A 15417-nucleotide genomic window follows, 5' to 3' on the forward strand; every position below is an offset into this window, starting at 1 on the left:
TCTCTTCTCAACTCTCACCAATGTATTCACATCCTTCCTAAAGTGTGTGGCCCATAACTGTACACAATACTCTAGTTGAGGTCTAACTACTGTCTTACAGAACTTCAACATATATTGTCCTTGTTCCTGTACTCTATGGCTTATCAACAAAGTGTAGGATACTTGGCTTGCGACCATTAGTGGCTTACACACAAATGCATCCAAGACTTTCTTGCCTGCAAACCTTAATGATAGCATCTCAGTTGAACTATATCTCTGTGATTATTGGATCACCCTTGCCCATGTTGAACTCCACTTGCCAACTATCTGCTAGCTCCTCCAGCATGCTATTATCTTTTTGTAGGCTTATACTGTATTCGTTGCTGTTTTACAATGCTTTCAAACTTGGTAAAAAATTTGGAAATTGTCCCTTGAACATTAGATCTAATTCATTAAAGTATAATACGAAAAGCAAGGGTCCCAAAATCAAACTCGAGAACAAACCTACTCTCAGTCCAATAAATGACCACTGATCATTACCATTTATTTCTAACACACAGCCAATTCTCTACCAACATTACTACTCTCCCATTTATTTCATGACCTATTCTCACAAGTTTATTCTGTGGCACTGTTTTGAATGCTGTTTGGAAGTTCCTAAATACCACCTCAACAGCGTTAACCTCATCAACACCTTCTGATATCTCTTTGAAAAACTGAACAAGTTAGGTGAGCAAGATCTTTCCCTCAAGAAATTCATGCTGGCTGTTTCTAATTTATCTACATTCCCATATGACTATAAGTCCTATCCTGAATAACTGTCTCTTGAAGCTTCCCCACACATGACATTAAACTGACTGGTCTGTAATTGCTGGTCTTATAAGGCCGTTTAATACAGGAGCAAAATTAGGCCATTTGGCCTATCAATTATAATTGCAACATCTAAAAGGCATCTGGATGGGTATATAAACAGGAAGGGTTTGGAGGGATATGGGCTCAGTGCTGGCTGGTGGGTCTAGATTGGGTTGGGATATCTGGTCGGCATAGACGAGTTAGACCGAATGGTTTGTTTCTCTATGATTCTATGATTAAGACTCTATAAGTGTGGTCCCCCATTTGATCACAGTAGATATGTTTTTCTGTTCTATTCTCCTGCGTTCACACAATAATCCTTGATCCCTTACTAATCAAGAACTTATCAAGGTCTTGCCTCAACAACCTTCTGCAGCAATGAGTTTCATAGATTCACCATTCTTTGGCTGAAGGTATTTTTTCTATTTTCAGTTCTAAAGGGTCATCCTTTCAGTCTGAGGTTGTGCCCTTGGGTTCAAACTCAACAGCCCTATCCTGTTGTCTCCAATCATCCACGAGAGAAAGTAATGATCTCCATGAAGTGAGAAACTACATTTCCAGAAACTCCTCAAGGGCCCAGAATGGTGCGTAGCACTTTGAACTGATCTGAGGAAAATGTTACATGAACAAATATCCCGCAAACATTTTCTATGAAAGTTGGCATACAACAGAGACATTATGCCTCCTGTGACAAATCTTTTGACTGCTGCTGGACATGACTGATCTCCTGATCAGCGATATTTGGAAGAAGTGAGGAAATAGCAATGACAGTGCATGTGAAAAGAAAGCAAATTAAGCGCATGAATTCATGTGGCACTTCTCTCAATCATGAGACATCTCTCAGAGCTTTGCAGCCAAAAAGGGACTTTCAAAATGTTGTCACTGTTGACAACAGGAAATGCAGCAACAAATTATTTTCTTGTATGTTTGAAATCTTGCACTGTTCCATCTCACAAAGTATGCTGTTTAAGTCTGTGCTACTTTCTGTAAGAACTCTTTATTTATGGTTTGATTGATCGAACTAAAAACAGTAATATGATAATAGTCAAATAATCTGTCTTTGTGAGGTTGATTGAGGAATCAATATTGGAGGAGAAAGTGAGGTCTGCAGATGCTGGAGATCAAAGTTGAAACTTTATTGCTGGAACAGCACAGCAGGTCAGGCAGCATCCAGGGAATAGGAGATTCGACGTTTCGGGCACAGGCCCTTCCTGAAGAAGGGCCTGTGCCCGAAACGTCGAATCTCCTGTTCCCTGGATGCTGCCTGACCTGCTGTGCTGTTCCAGCAATAAAGTTTCAACTGAGGAATCAATATTAGCAAGGACATTGAGTACAGGAGTTGGGAGGTCATATTGCAGCTGTACAGGGCATTGGTTAGGCCACTTTTGGAATATTGTGTGCAGTTCTGGTCTTTTCTGGGTTCAGAAAAGATTTACAAAGATGTTGCCAGGGTTGGAGGATTTGAGTTACAGGGAGAGGCTACATAGGTTGGAACATCAGAGGCTGAGGGGTAACCTTATAGAGTTTGATAAAATCATGCGGGGCATGGATAGAGTAATTAGATAAGGTCTTTTCCCCAGGGCGGGGGGATCCAGAACTAGAGGGCATAAGTTTAGGGTAAGAGGGGTAAGATTTAAAAGGGACCTAAGCGACAAGAAGGTGGTGCATGTATGGTTTGAGCTGCCAGAGGAAGTGGTGGTAGCTGGTACAATTACAACATAGAAAAGGCATCTGGATGGTTATATGCATATGAAGAATTTAGAAGGATGTGGGCCAAGTGCTGGCAAATGGGACTAGATTAATTAAGGATACCTGGTTGGCATGGAAAAGTTGGACCGAAGGGTCTGTTTCCGTGCTGTACATCTCTACGACTCTATGACCCTAACTTATTCATTCTTCTTCAAAATACTGCCGTAGAATCTTATATGAGATTTGATAGGATCTCAGATTAATATCTCATTTGAAAGACTTCACCTCTCACATAGCTTCGCTCCATCTGAATTGCACTGCTGCATTGTTCTTGGTTTTGATGTTCTAGTCCTGGAGACTGAAATTTGAACCTGCAACTTTGTGAGAGTGTGCGCCAGGCACAAATGGTTCGGGGGGGGGGGGGGGGGGGGGGGGGGTCTTGACTCCGTCAGTTGAAACCTACCTGCAACATTAATGATCATCCCATTAAATGTTGGATTCAGAAATCAAGGTGCATGAAAATTAGAGAACTTACACTTAAAAAGTATGAGATAAAAATTATTTCAGTGTTTTAAGTTTTGTTCGAACTACCTCCAGAGATATCAAAACAGATTTTAATGAAGAATCCACTTTGCATGTATATTGCAGTGATTTGATTGTCATTACGCAGACAGCGTAAGGAAAGGCAGTATTGTGGTGGTAACATCACTGGAGTATTAATCCAGAGGTCCAAACTAATGCTCTTCATAGTTGGGTTCAGATCCCCTTAGTGACAGCCATGGACATTAAATTCAATAAATAAAATTTGGAATTAAAAGCTAATGTCTGTAATGATAACTATCATCAAATGTCATAATGTTCCTTTCTCAGTCAAGCCTACATGTGCCAGACCCACAGCAATGTGGTTGACTCTGAACTGTCCTCTGAAATAGTGCAAGCAAGCATTCAGTTCAAAGGCAATTAGGATGGGCACCAAGTGTTGTTGGCAGTGCCCATATCCTATAAAAGAAAAAGCACAGACAAATTTTCCATGTTGAAAAGAAAGAGTTTTTTTTTGTTCTCAATTTGGAGCTGCTTGTAATCTGCATTCATGCCAGAAAGCAATAAGTAGCAGGAGGCAGACAGATGGTTGAGAAATGGAACAGCTCCGTTTTGTCTATCAGTTGACTCATTTCTCTAACTAACCCTTTAATAAAGACCAGCTTGTTTGGTGTTCTTAAAAAAAACCACCAGCTTAAAAATTGCCTTGGTAAATACTCCATGAACAAAACATTGCAGGCTTCCCAAAACAGTGTGGACTGAGTAAAGTGTGGACCTGTCCACATGCTCAGTATAGTACTGACATCTCTGGTGCTGGATTATTCTACCCAATGCCACCAACACTGTACAAATCAGAGCAACCTCTCCCGGCTCTTGTTAAATACAGACACTTGCCAAACGAACGTTTAGCCTAAATGGATTGAAAGTGATCATGTTCTCAATTTAAATGTGTAGCCATTTTATTCATTTCTGTTAAAAGAGCCTGATTGTGCAAACTGTTTATATAACCCCTGTTGCACCTTTGGGATCAGTTTGGTAATTTGTTCAAAATGTGGCAAATTAAAGATGAATAATAATGTGTAGAAATGAAAAGAAAAACCATGAATCTTGAACAAAAAGGGAAGCGGAATGTGTGTGGGATACATTTGACAAATATTAATTGACCACAACTGAATGCTTCTCCATTTTCACTTTGGCTAATTGACACTCAATACCACCTCCTAGGAAGCTGTTTAATTAATGTGCATTTCTATTGGTTCAATTGACGTCTTTCACAACTGTTGTAATCTTACATTTTTAAGTTTGGTTTCAATTTCTGCTTGATCAGACACTTTTTATTTAGTTTATTAATTGTAATTGCAAATCAGTTTAGGTACCTTGGCCATCCCTAAAAATATTAGTGGTGTCACCTGTTTGTCGATTGGATGGTTCTGTCTCTTCTACATTGGTCGATCACAAGGTACAATGCATCTGTCACGTCAGGTGAAGGTTTATCAATTCGGTGAAAGACACTCCTTGGCCTGCCCGAAACCTGTTGGTCTTTTGGAACAAGGAGTTGACCTCGACCGTGTGTTGCAGACTGGCACAGCCCAAAGTCCAGGACTACATGCTGAGGGATGCACTAAAGCCTGGGGTAGGTGCTGCCATGGCAGTAGGAAGACCACCGTCTGAGGTCTTTCTGCCAAAGTTAAATGCGGATCCATTCAGTAATCGGATCCTCCCGGTGCCTCCGATCCATGTAAATACCATTCTGCACAAGTAAGAAATGTCTTTGGTTTGTTTGTTCTATACGAGTCAAACTCCAATGTTTGTTTGCTTTCTCATGTGCTACTGTACAAAACAGAATTGCTTTAGTGACTATGTATGTATTTTTTTTATGAATAAAGTATAGTTTTGAAATAAAAAAAACAGGAGGGAGGCCTGCGATCCGGACAGAAACAATCAAAATCGCAGTCAAAAGCACAGAATTTAAAATGTAGGATAATTACACCGATAACCATTTATGCTCAAAATGTCAACTGGCTAAAAGTCAATTTGTCCAACACGGTTGTGTCATATTTTTGTGTTGTTTTCTTAACACAGGATTATCACCCTTATGCTGGATTGATAGGTAGCATAGCTTTAATTTACTTGAAAATTTCAAACAGGTTTATCTAACAGACCAACTTGATGATTTACATCTACCACAACTTATGCACACGTCCTTAGTCTAACACGCTGCAGTTCTTGGCTGGGGCTTGTTGAACTATTAGCATACTCAGCTCTGAAAGAAATAACATTACCGTCCCCAGCAACAAACTGACCACAGCCTCAGATTACCCTGCCACATCACCGGAGATTGTCCCTTCTTGGAATAATTTTTCATAACACTGCATCCAGAATTCTGGCTGTACGGATACTGGGGTCCCATTCATCAATCATTTACAGCTTTCATGATGATGAGTCCGTATAGAATTTCCATTCTGATGTTCTCCAACGTCACTTTGCTTTTTACTTTAATATTGGCTCATGTTAAAACCTAAATGCCAAGCTATAGTCCATCCTATTAATTGGTCCAGTCCTTTCTTCTTGAAAACTAATCTTTTCACTTGCTCACTCACATTGATAAGGCAGTAGGTGATTCTTATATCTCAGTAAATACTTTCTCCCAGTTTTTTACTAAATACTGCTAACAAACAGTGCCTCACACTCAACTCCTCTCTGTACCCTACCAGGCAGAGCTGTTTCCACCTGTAACTGCCAGTTGCTGCCAAGTCTCACGGCACTTTCTGATCGTGATGTTTAATTTGCCGTTAATTCTACAATCATCTGTAACAGTATCTCTTACGGGCTATAGGTTGAAGGGTTCTGACAATCCTGGTAAATTGTATGCACTGGAGAAGCACTTTTCACCAGTTCTTTTACTTGCCTGACTCAAACCTAGCATTTACAAATCGATGCATGACTCAAAATGTCTGAGCACTTCACAGCACTCTTTGTAAAACCACAAGTAATTCTACCCACAATAACATTCAGCTAACAGTAGATCTGTAATTTCCACTGAGTGTGGTTCAATTCAACCTAATTTGTTCTGTCATTCTGAGTTGACACAGAGAACAATACAGATGGAATTTAGTTTGAATTTAAAAGTGCGTCCTGGGATTAGGCTCAGGAGGCAGCTGCCTACAGGCATATTTAAGCACCTTCACATCCTGCAATGTGCTGCATTTTCACAGCAAGACAGGAACTGTTGGCTTCATTACAGTCATAAGTAAAAACTTCACTTAAAGCTACACTGCAATGGTGTTGGTCAAAAATAGTGTCACCTAAAAGGAACCAGTTTCATTCATCATAGAATTATCCAGGCCACTTGGCTCATTATTCTCTGGATGTGGTATCCATTTAGATTCACGCTTCTGCTTTATCTGACTTGTTGCTGGCCTAGTAATCCAGAGGATTGGGCTAATGTTTTGGTGACATGGGGTCAAATACTACCATAGCAGCCAGGAATTTATATCCAATTAATAAAATAATCTGGAATTGACAGCTCATTTTAGTAATAGTGAGCATGATCTTTCATTGATTGTTAGAAAAGCTCTGGTTCTGGTATAATTGCAACATTTAAAAGGCATCTGTATGTATATGAACAGGAAGGGTTTAGAGGGATATGGATCAAATGCTGGCAAATGGGACTAGATTTATTTAAGAGATCTGGTCGGCATGGATGAGTTGGACTGAAGTGTCTGTTTTCGTGCTGTATATCTATAAGACTCTAAGTCCTTTATAAAAGGCAATCAGCCATCCTTACTCATGTGTGACTCCAGAGTCACGTGGTTTAACTACCCTCTTAATTGATTGAGCGAGCAATTCAGTTCAAAGGTAATTAGGGGTGGACAATTGCTGGGCTTGCCAGTGACATCCATATCTCATAAAAGAATCATTCGGAAATAAATAGTTCTATGAGTTATTTATTTCCAATAAGTCATATGGTCATAGAGCCATAGAGATGTACAGCCTGGAAACAGACCCTTTGGTCCAATCCGTGCATGCCATTCTGTTCAATCTGCTTCCACCAGTCTTTCAGCCATGCAATCCACCTCATAACAACTCACTGCATTTAAAAAGCCCCTTTGCTACTTTTGTCACTGATCTAAAATTTACAAGTTATGGTTTACTATGATAAATAAAGTGAAGACCGTGTCTTCTGCTGCAGTTCTGTGGGTTGGTTTCCTAATACACGTTTACAGAAACCATTCCTGCATTTCCACACATTTTACACTGTAAATTCCTCTGTCAGATGTTGTTTGAATTGTCTTTGATATATCAACAGTAATGAGGACAGCCAGGCAAGTGGAATTAAGGTACAATCAAATCAGCCATAATCAAATCAAATGACACAGCAGGATTGATGGGACAAACAGCCCACTCCTACAGACGTACATATTGTGATTGAGACAAGGGTCCTCTTGTCTGCTGCATTATTCAATAAGACCACTGTTGTAATGATTGTGATGATTTCAGCCAGATGGACCTCATAGGATATGAATTCCCTGGTTGGGGCTGTTAACCTGGTCCAATCACAGAGCCCTGGCTGATAGATAAAAACAGAAATGTAAGGGCACTGGCCACTCGGCTGTTTTCCTATCTTTCTGGAGGTGGAAATTGAATAAAAGATTTGTGCTCCTTGTGTCCTCTCACTGTGTCTCACACCTGCACACACACACACACCATGGGTGCTGGGGAAAAAAACATAAGAAAAAAAAAGAACAAAAAAGAAAAAAGAAAAAAACAGGGGTTTGAGACATCCTGTTCACTCTGAGAGCTGCCTCTCAGGGAGCTTAATCAGTGTTCGTGCGAGGACTCTCCAAAAAAAAACAGAAATGTAAGGACATTGCTTGTCACTGGCCACTCGGGTGTTTCCTTTCTTTCTGGTGGTGGAAATTGAATAAAGATTCAAGCACCTTGTGTCTCTCACTGTGTCTCACACCTGCACACACACACCATGCGTGCTGGGGATAAATAAGCACTACCGCACTTAGGTGTTAGAGTGTGGGTTAAAAAGAAGAAAAAAGAGAAATAAAAAATAAGCAGGAGTGTCAGAGGGTCATTTCACTCTATATATAAAAAAAAACAGGAGTGCCAGAGTTTCTGTTACTCTGAGAGCTGGCTCTGAGGCAACTGGATCAGTGTGTGTGAAGAAAAAAGAAAAAAAAAACAGAAATGTAAGGGCACTGCTTGTCACTGGCCACTCGGGTGTTTCCTATCTTCCTGGTGGTGGAAATTGAATAAAAGATTTGTGCACCTTGTGTCTTTCACTGTGTCTCACACCTGCACACACACACCATGGATGCTGGGGAAAAAATAAGAGAAAAAAAAGAAAAAAAAACAGGGGTTTGAGACATCCTGTTCACTCTGAGAGCTGCCTGTCAGGGAGCTGGATCAGTGTGTGTGTGCGAGGACTCTCCAAAAAAACCAGAAATATAAGGGCACTGCTTGTCACTGGCCACTCGGGTGTTTCCTATCTTCCTGGTGGTGGAAATTGAATAAAGATTTGTGCACCTTGTGTCTCTCACTGTGTCTCACACCTGCACACACACACCATGGGTGCTGGGGAAAAATAAGCACTCCCGCAGTTAGGCGGTAGTGTGGGAGGTTAAGAAAAAGAAAAAAGGGAAAAAAACCAGAAATGTCAGATGTCCTGTTCATTCTGAGAGCTGGCTCTTAGGGAGCTGGATCAGTGTCAAAGACTCTCACATGTAAATAAAAGGTAACTTGGTGGTGGGATACAGGCCTCTGTGAAGTTACTTCAGTTGCAAATCTGATTGTGAATGCCATATTCCAGCCAAAGAATCTATCTATCTCTGCCTTATAACTATGCAATGGCCCCATCTTCAATGTCAAGACTTACAAGAACTTTTTTAAAAATTCATTCATAAGAAGTCAGTGTCACTGCCTAGGCCAGCATTTATTTCCTATTTCCAATTACGCAGGGTGCAGTTAAGAGTTTACAATGTTACTGTGTGCCTGGAGTCACATGTGTAACAAATCATATAAGGATTTGAACCTGGGTTCCCAGAACATGACTTGGGTCTCTGGATTAATAGTCTAACAATAACACCACTAGTGGCTGCTTCCCCTTGATACTTCGAGTCATAGAGTCATAGAGATGTACAGCACAGAAACAGGCCCTTTGTTCCATGTCGACCAGCTGTCCTAATTAATCTAGACCCGTTTGCCAGCATTTGGCCCATATCCCTCTAAATCCTTCCTATTCATATACCCATCCAGATGCCTTTTAAATGTTGTAATTGTACCAGCCTCCACCAATTCCTCTGGCAGCTCATTCCATACACGCACCACCGTATATGTGAAAAGTCGCCCCCCCATAGGTCCCTTTAAATTGTTTACCTCTCACCTTAAGCTTGTACCTTCCAGTTTTGGACTCCCTCACTTTGCAGAAAAGACTTTGTCTATTTATCCTAACCATGTTCCATACACGCACCACCCTATATGTGAAAAGTCCCCCCCCATAGGTCCCTTTAAATTGTTCACCTCTCACCTTAAGCTTGTACCTTCCAGTTTTGGACTCCCTCACTTTGCAGAAAAGACTTTGTCTATTTATCCTAACCATGTCCCTCATGATTTTATGAACACCTATAAGGTCACCCCTCAGCCTCCGATGCTCCAGGGAAAAAACAGCCCCAATCTATTCAGCCTCTCCCTACAGCTCATACCCTCCAACCCTGCCAACATCCTTGTAAATCTTTCCTGAACCCTTTCACGTTTCACAACATCCTTCCTATAGGAGGGAGACCAGAATTGAATGCAGTATTCCAAAAGTGGCCTAACCAATGGCCTGAGAGAAGAAACTCCTCCCTGTGTCTATCTTAAATGGGAGACTCTCTTTTTGTGAACTGTGTTCTCTAGTTTTAGTCTCTCTCACCAAGAAACCTCCTTTAGGCATCTATCCCGTGAAATTCCCTCAGGCTCCTGTGTTTCAGAAGGATGTTCCCTCATTCTTCTGGGCTTCAATGGATGCAAGCTCAGACTGTGCAACTTTTTCTCATAGGATGACCCCTTTATCCCAGTTAGCACTTGAACGAAGCTTCTCTGAATTGCTTCATGTGCATTTATATCCTTTTTTTAAAATAAGGAGACCAAAACTGTATACAGTACTCAAAACGTGGCCTTATCAGTATTCTAGGCACTCTAGTAAAGCATCCCTCTTTTCATATTCTATTTGCCTTGTAATAAATAACAATATTGTACTTGCCTTCCCAATCACTTGCTATATCTGCAGGCCAACACTTTGTGATTCATATATCAGCATAACCAGACCCTTCAGACCCTCGGGGATTTGAAATATTTCTTTCTGCCAAAGTGGGCAGCTTCCCAATTTTATGCATTCCACAGCATCTGCTAACGTTTCATCCATTCGCTTAACCTATTGATATTCCTTTGCAGATTTCTTTTGGCAGCTTACTTTCCTACCTATCCTTGTGGGAATCGGTTTAGCTCACTTGGCTGGATGTTTGGTTTGCAGAGCCAATAGCATGGATTTAATTCCCATCACCGGTTTGAGGTTGCCACGAAGGACTCTCCTTCTCAACCTTGTCTCTCACCTGAGGTCTGATGGCCCTCAGGTTAAATCACCACCAGTGATTTAATGAGAGAGCAGCCCCTGTGGTCTAGTATGGCTATGGTGACATAACAACAAACCTATCCTTGTATCATCAGAAACTTTAGCAATCACGCATGCATTCCCTTCTTCCAATAAATTGATACAGTTTGACTAGCTGAATGCTTATAGTTGATGGTTAAGAAAGTCTAAATTTTCTTGATAAATTCAATTTTATTTGTGGCTCGCAATTTGTAGTTAGCATTTCATTGAAATCTACAGCTTTGATTCTGAAGTTCCCATGCTTAGACAAGGTTTTAACAAAGCTGAAAATGTGTTGCTGGAAAAGCGCAGCAGGCCAGGCAGCATCAAGGAGCAGGAGAATAGATGTTTCGGGCATGAACCCTTCTTTGGGCTCATGCCCGAAACATTGATTCTCCTGCTCCTTGGATGCTGCCTGGCCTGCTGCGCTTTTCCAGCAACATATTTTCAGCTCTGATCTCCAGCATCTGCAGTCCTCACTTTCTCCTAGAAGGTTTTAACAAAGCCTCCAAATTGAAGAGTAGTTGAATTTAATTCATCAAAAAATTGGTTCCTACTAGTTCCTCTGAAAGTGGGTCAAATTTGTGTTAGGAGCGTAGAAAATAGCTAATTTAGTGTAACTTAGTATATGAATGGAACCTACATTAGAGCGCTTGTAGTTGAATAATTAAAGGAGTCATCAAAAATGAGAAATAGGTAGCTCATTGCTGTTGTTTTAGCCAGCAGGAATTGACTGTTACTCTGCAGTCAGGAGTAGAAGCTAATCATTTGGTGAGTATCTCTTAAGTGACGATGATTTCTAAAGTTGAAACTAGTCCAGCAATCAATGGTAAGGTTAATAAAATACATTTTAAAAGTAGTTAAGTAATTGAATCAAATAGTTAAGTGATTAATTAGAGCACATTAAGAATGGTAAGATGGGTGATGCAAATGCAGCTTGTGGGGGCTTTTGTTCCCCAAGTCAGGTTGGTGAGTGGCTTGGAGAGGACCTTGAAGGTGTTCCCATGTATCTGCTGCCTTTGTCTTTCTGGATGGAAGTGGTCATGGGTTTGGAAGGTGCTGTCTGAGGATCTTTGGTGAATTTCTGCAGTGCATCTTGTTGACGGTACACATTGCTGCGGCTGAGCGTCGGAGGAGGAGAGAGTGGATGCTTGTCGATGTGGTGCTGCTTTGTCATGGGTGGTATCAAGTTGAGTGTTATTGGACCCGTACTCATCCAGGTAAGTGGGGAGTATTCCATCACACTCCTGACTTGTGCCAGGAGTGGGGTGGGGAGAAAGTGAGGTCTGCAGATGCTGGAGATCAGAGCTGAAAATGTGTTGCTGGAAAAGCGCAGCAGGTCAGGCAGCATCCAGGGAACAGGAGAATCGACATTTCGGGCATAAGCCCTTCTTCAGGGGTGGGGAGTCAGGAGGTGAGTTTCCCAGCTTGGTCCAAGGCTGCCAACAAGTCTGCAATAATTGTTACAATACACAAACACATTCAGCTTAGAGTTTATGAGCTGGAGGCTGAACGTAGACACTACAATGCATCAGGGAGGAGGAAAGAAACAGTAATCGTTTGACTAGCAGGCGATCACACCACTTAGAATCGGGCTATCTGGTTTGTTCAGTGGTCAGGTACAGCAGAGTATGACTGCCAGTCAGGCTTGTAAGGGAAATGGAGATGGGGGAGTAATTGGGGGAAGGGGTGGGGAGGGGTGTGGCATTTGGAATGTGGGAGACTCTGCCTTTGCAATTGTCCAGCGTGTTTGAAGTTCTTTAACTTGCCTGGATGGGAATTGGGCTGCAGGGAGGGAGGATGGGCTAACTGAGCCTGCCATTGTAGCACAAGAAGCTGGTCAAGTCGTGGCAGGAAAATCGAACATAGTGATAGTGATAGTAGGTAACCATATATCGCACCCATTTAATCGTGTTTTTTTTTTGTAGCTTCCTGTGCTATTTTCATAATGTCCTTGCCGATCTATCTCTGTATCATCAGCAAATTTGGCAACCGTCCCTCCTGCCCATTCAGCCAGGTCACTTACTTTGTTACGACACGGGGTACACCCTCCTGCTTAATTTAAACCAGCAACACAGAAAAGATTTACCCCATGTGGTAATCTGCAAAAATTTGAGAGGCCAAGAACTATTTAAAGTAAAAATTAACAGCTTTATTTCTTAAAGTATAACAAAGAATGATTAACTAACAACTATTTACAACTCCCTCCACGAACCTATCTTTTACTTTCCCTTCTATAATACTAGTCCGATAAAACCCCCAAGTAAGATCTACTGAAAAATTCAAATTTCAAAACCAGCCAGCTGTTGAATCTTCTCTTTGTTATCTGTAGATTTGCTCTCCAGGTCAGTGTTGAGGTTTTCCTCTGTGCAACTCCTTCTCTAGACAGGTACCTCTCAGAGAGTTCTGACTAGTAGCCTACACCTGTTAGTCTTTTGGCAGTTCTCCCTCAACTGTTCAATTTTTCCTGGTCTTATATCCCCAAAGCATTGGATTGTGTCATTGGCTTTTAATACTGTCAATATACTAAATTCAAACTTGATCGGAGTATGTTTTTTTTTGGGGGGGGTATAATTTAAACTGATTGGTCGAATTCAAATTTGTTTTTGTCTCCAGGCAACCAGCTACACTAGCTGCTGGACCAAAGGTATCTTGTTCAGAGCACTTGGTGCTGTCAGATAGTTCTGCTAGCTTTTAACTTCCTTAAAGGTACAGTACATCGACATCTTCATAACAACATCACTGATAAATGGTTCCAGCACTGATCCCTATGGCACACTACTCATTACATCTTGTCAACTTGAAAAAAAAAACATTTGTGACTCTTCCCTGCTTCCTCTTAAACAATCAGTTCACTCCATGCAGTATATTAGACCACCCACACCATGAGCTTTTATTTTCCGTGGGAAAGGATTCTGGGTAATCCAAGATGGAGGATGGGAAAGATTTCTGGCTGTAACAGTTGCTCCTTTATTAAGGTATTTTAGGTGGTGGAGGTGATTTCCTTGAATTCCAGGAGCAGCAATTACTGTTTTATATGCTGTTGCAATATTTTGGAACTTTGGAAAAAAAAAGTCAAAACAAAAGCAGTTTTAAAAGGGAGAAGAACAGACAAAGGAAGCACACGGTGAGGTCAGTGCAGAAGAACGAGAAAGAAACTGACACCACAGTGAACCTGCACAGTTACTGCTTTTGCTGTTTGAATTCACGTATTGCTGGACATTGGAGTGCGTCTGGGAAAATTAACAAACAGTAAAATTCACAACTGATCTTGGAGGAACTGTTTGGGTGAGGTTCACAACACAGAAGCAGATGTGTGTATTGTTTTTAAGTGTGACCTACAGAAAATCTGCAGTAGTGAGTAGAGTGGGTTCTTTCTTGATTATATGTTTTTTGAGATATGTCTCTTGATTAAACTTAAAATATAAGCCATAGCTATTAATTTAACCTGGAGCAGTGTTTTGTAGAGGAATAAGACTGTGTTATTTTCTGGGTCTGTCAATTGTGAAGAAGCAAAAATGGCCTTTGCAATGATATGTACTTCTTGTCAGATGTGGGACGTTAAAGAGAATTTAAGGATTACTGCGGATTAAACCTGCAATAAGTGCTGTTGGATGTGAATCTTATCAGATTGAATGGATCGGTTGGGGATACAGTTAGAAGCAATGAGGAATTTGCAACAGCAACAGTATGTGATGGATGGCAGTTATAGGAAGGGGGGAAAGTCTCAGATACAATCACATAGATGGGTTAACTCCAGGAAGGGTAAGAGAGGTAGGCAACTAGTGCAGGAGTCTTTTGTGGCTATCCCCATTTCAAACGAGTATGCTGTTTTGGAAGATGTAGGGGGTGATGGATTCTCAGGGGAACATAGCTCGAACAGCCAAGTTTCTGGTATTGAGACTGGCTCTAGTGCAATGAGGGGTACGTCGGCTTCCAAGAGATCAATTGTGTTAGGGGACTCTCTAGTCCGAGGTGCAGACAGACGTTTCTGCGGCCAGCAGCGAAAAATCAGAATGGTGTGTTGCTTCCCTGGTGCCACGATCAAGGATGTTTCAGAGAGGGTGCAGAATGTTCTCACGGGGAAGAGGGCCCAGCAAGAGGTCATTGTCCACATTAGAATCAATGACATAGGAAGGGAAAAGGTTGAGATTCTGAAAGGAGATTACAGAGAGTTAGGTAGAAATTTAAAAAGGAGGTCCTCAAGGACAGTAATATCTGGATTACTCCCAATGCTATGAACTAGTGAGGGCAGGAATAGGAGGATAGAGCAGATGAATGCATGGCTGAGGAGCTGGCATATGGGCAAAGGATTCACATTTTTGGATAATTGGAATCTCTTTTGCGGTAGAAATGACCTGTACAAGGAGGATGGATTGCACCTAAATTGGAAGGGGACTAATGTACCGGCAGGGAAATTTGCTAGATCTGCTTGGGAGGATTTAAACTAGTAAGGTAGAGTGGGGTGGGGGGGGACCCAGGGCGATAGTGAGGAAAGAAAGCTATCTGAGACTGGTACAGTTGACAAAAGAAGTGAGTCAAACAGGACAGGCAGGGACAAGGTAGGACTAATAAATTAAACTGCATTTATTTCAATGCAAGGGGCCTAACAGGGAAGGCAGATGAACTCAGGGCATGGTTAGGAACATGGGACTGGAATATCATAGCAAATTACAGAAACATGGCTCAGGGATGGACAGGACTGGCAGCTTAATGTT

This window comes from Chiloscyllium plagiosum, chromosome 1 (assembly GCF_004010195.1).
Source record: "Chiloscyllium plagiosum isolate BGI_BamShark_2017 chromosome 1, ASM401019v2, whole genome shotgun sequence".
NCBI classification, from domain to species: Eukaryota; Metazoa; Chordata; class Chondrichthyes; order Orectolobiformes; family Hemiscylliidae; genus Chiloscyllium; species Chiloscyllium plagiosum.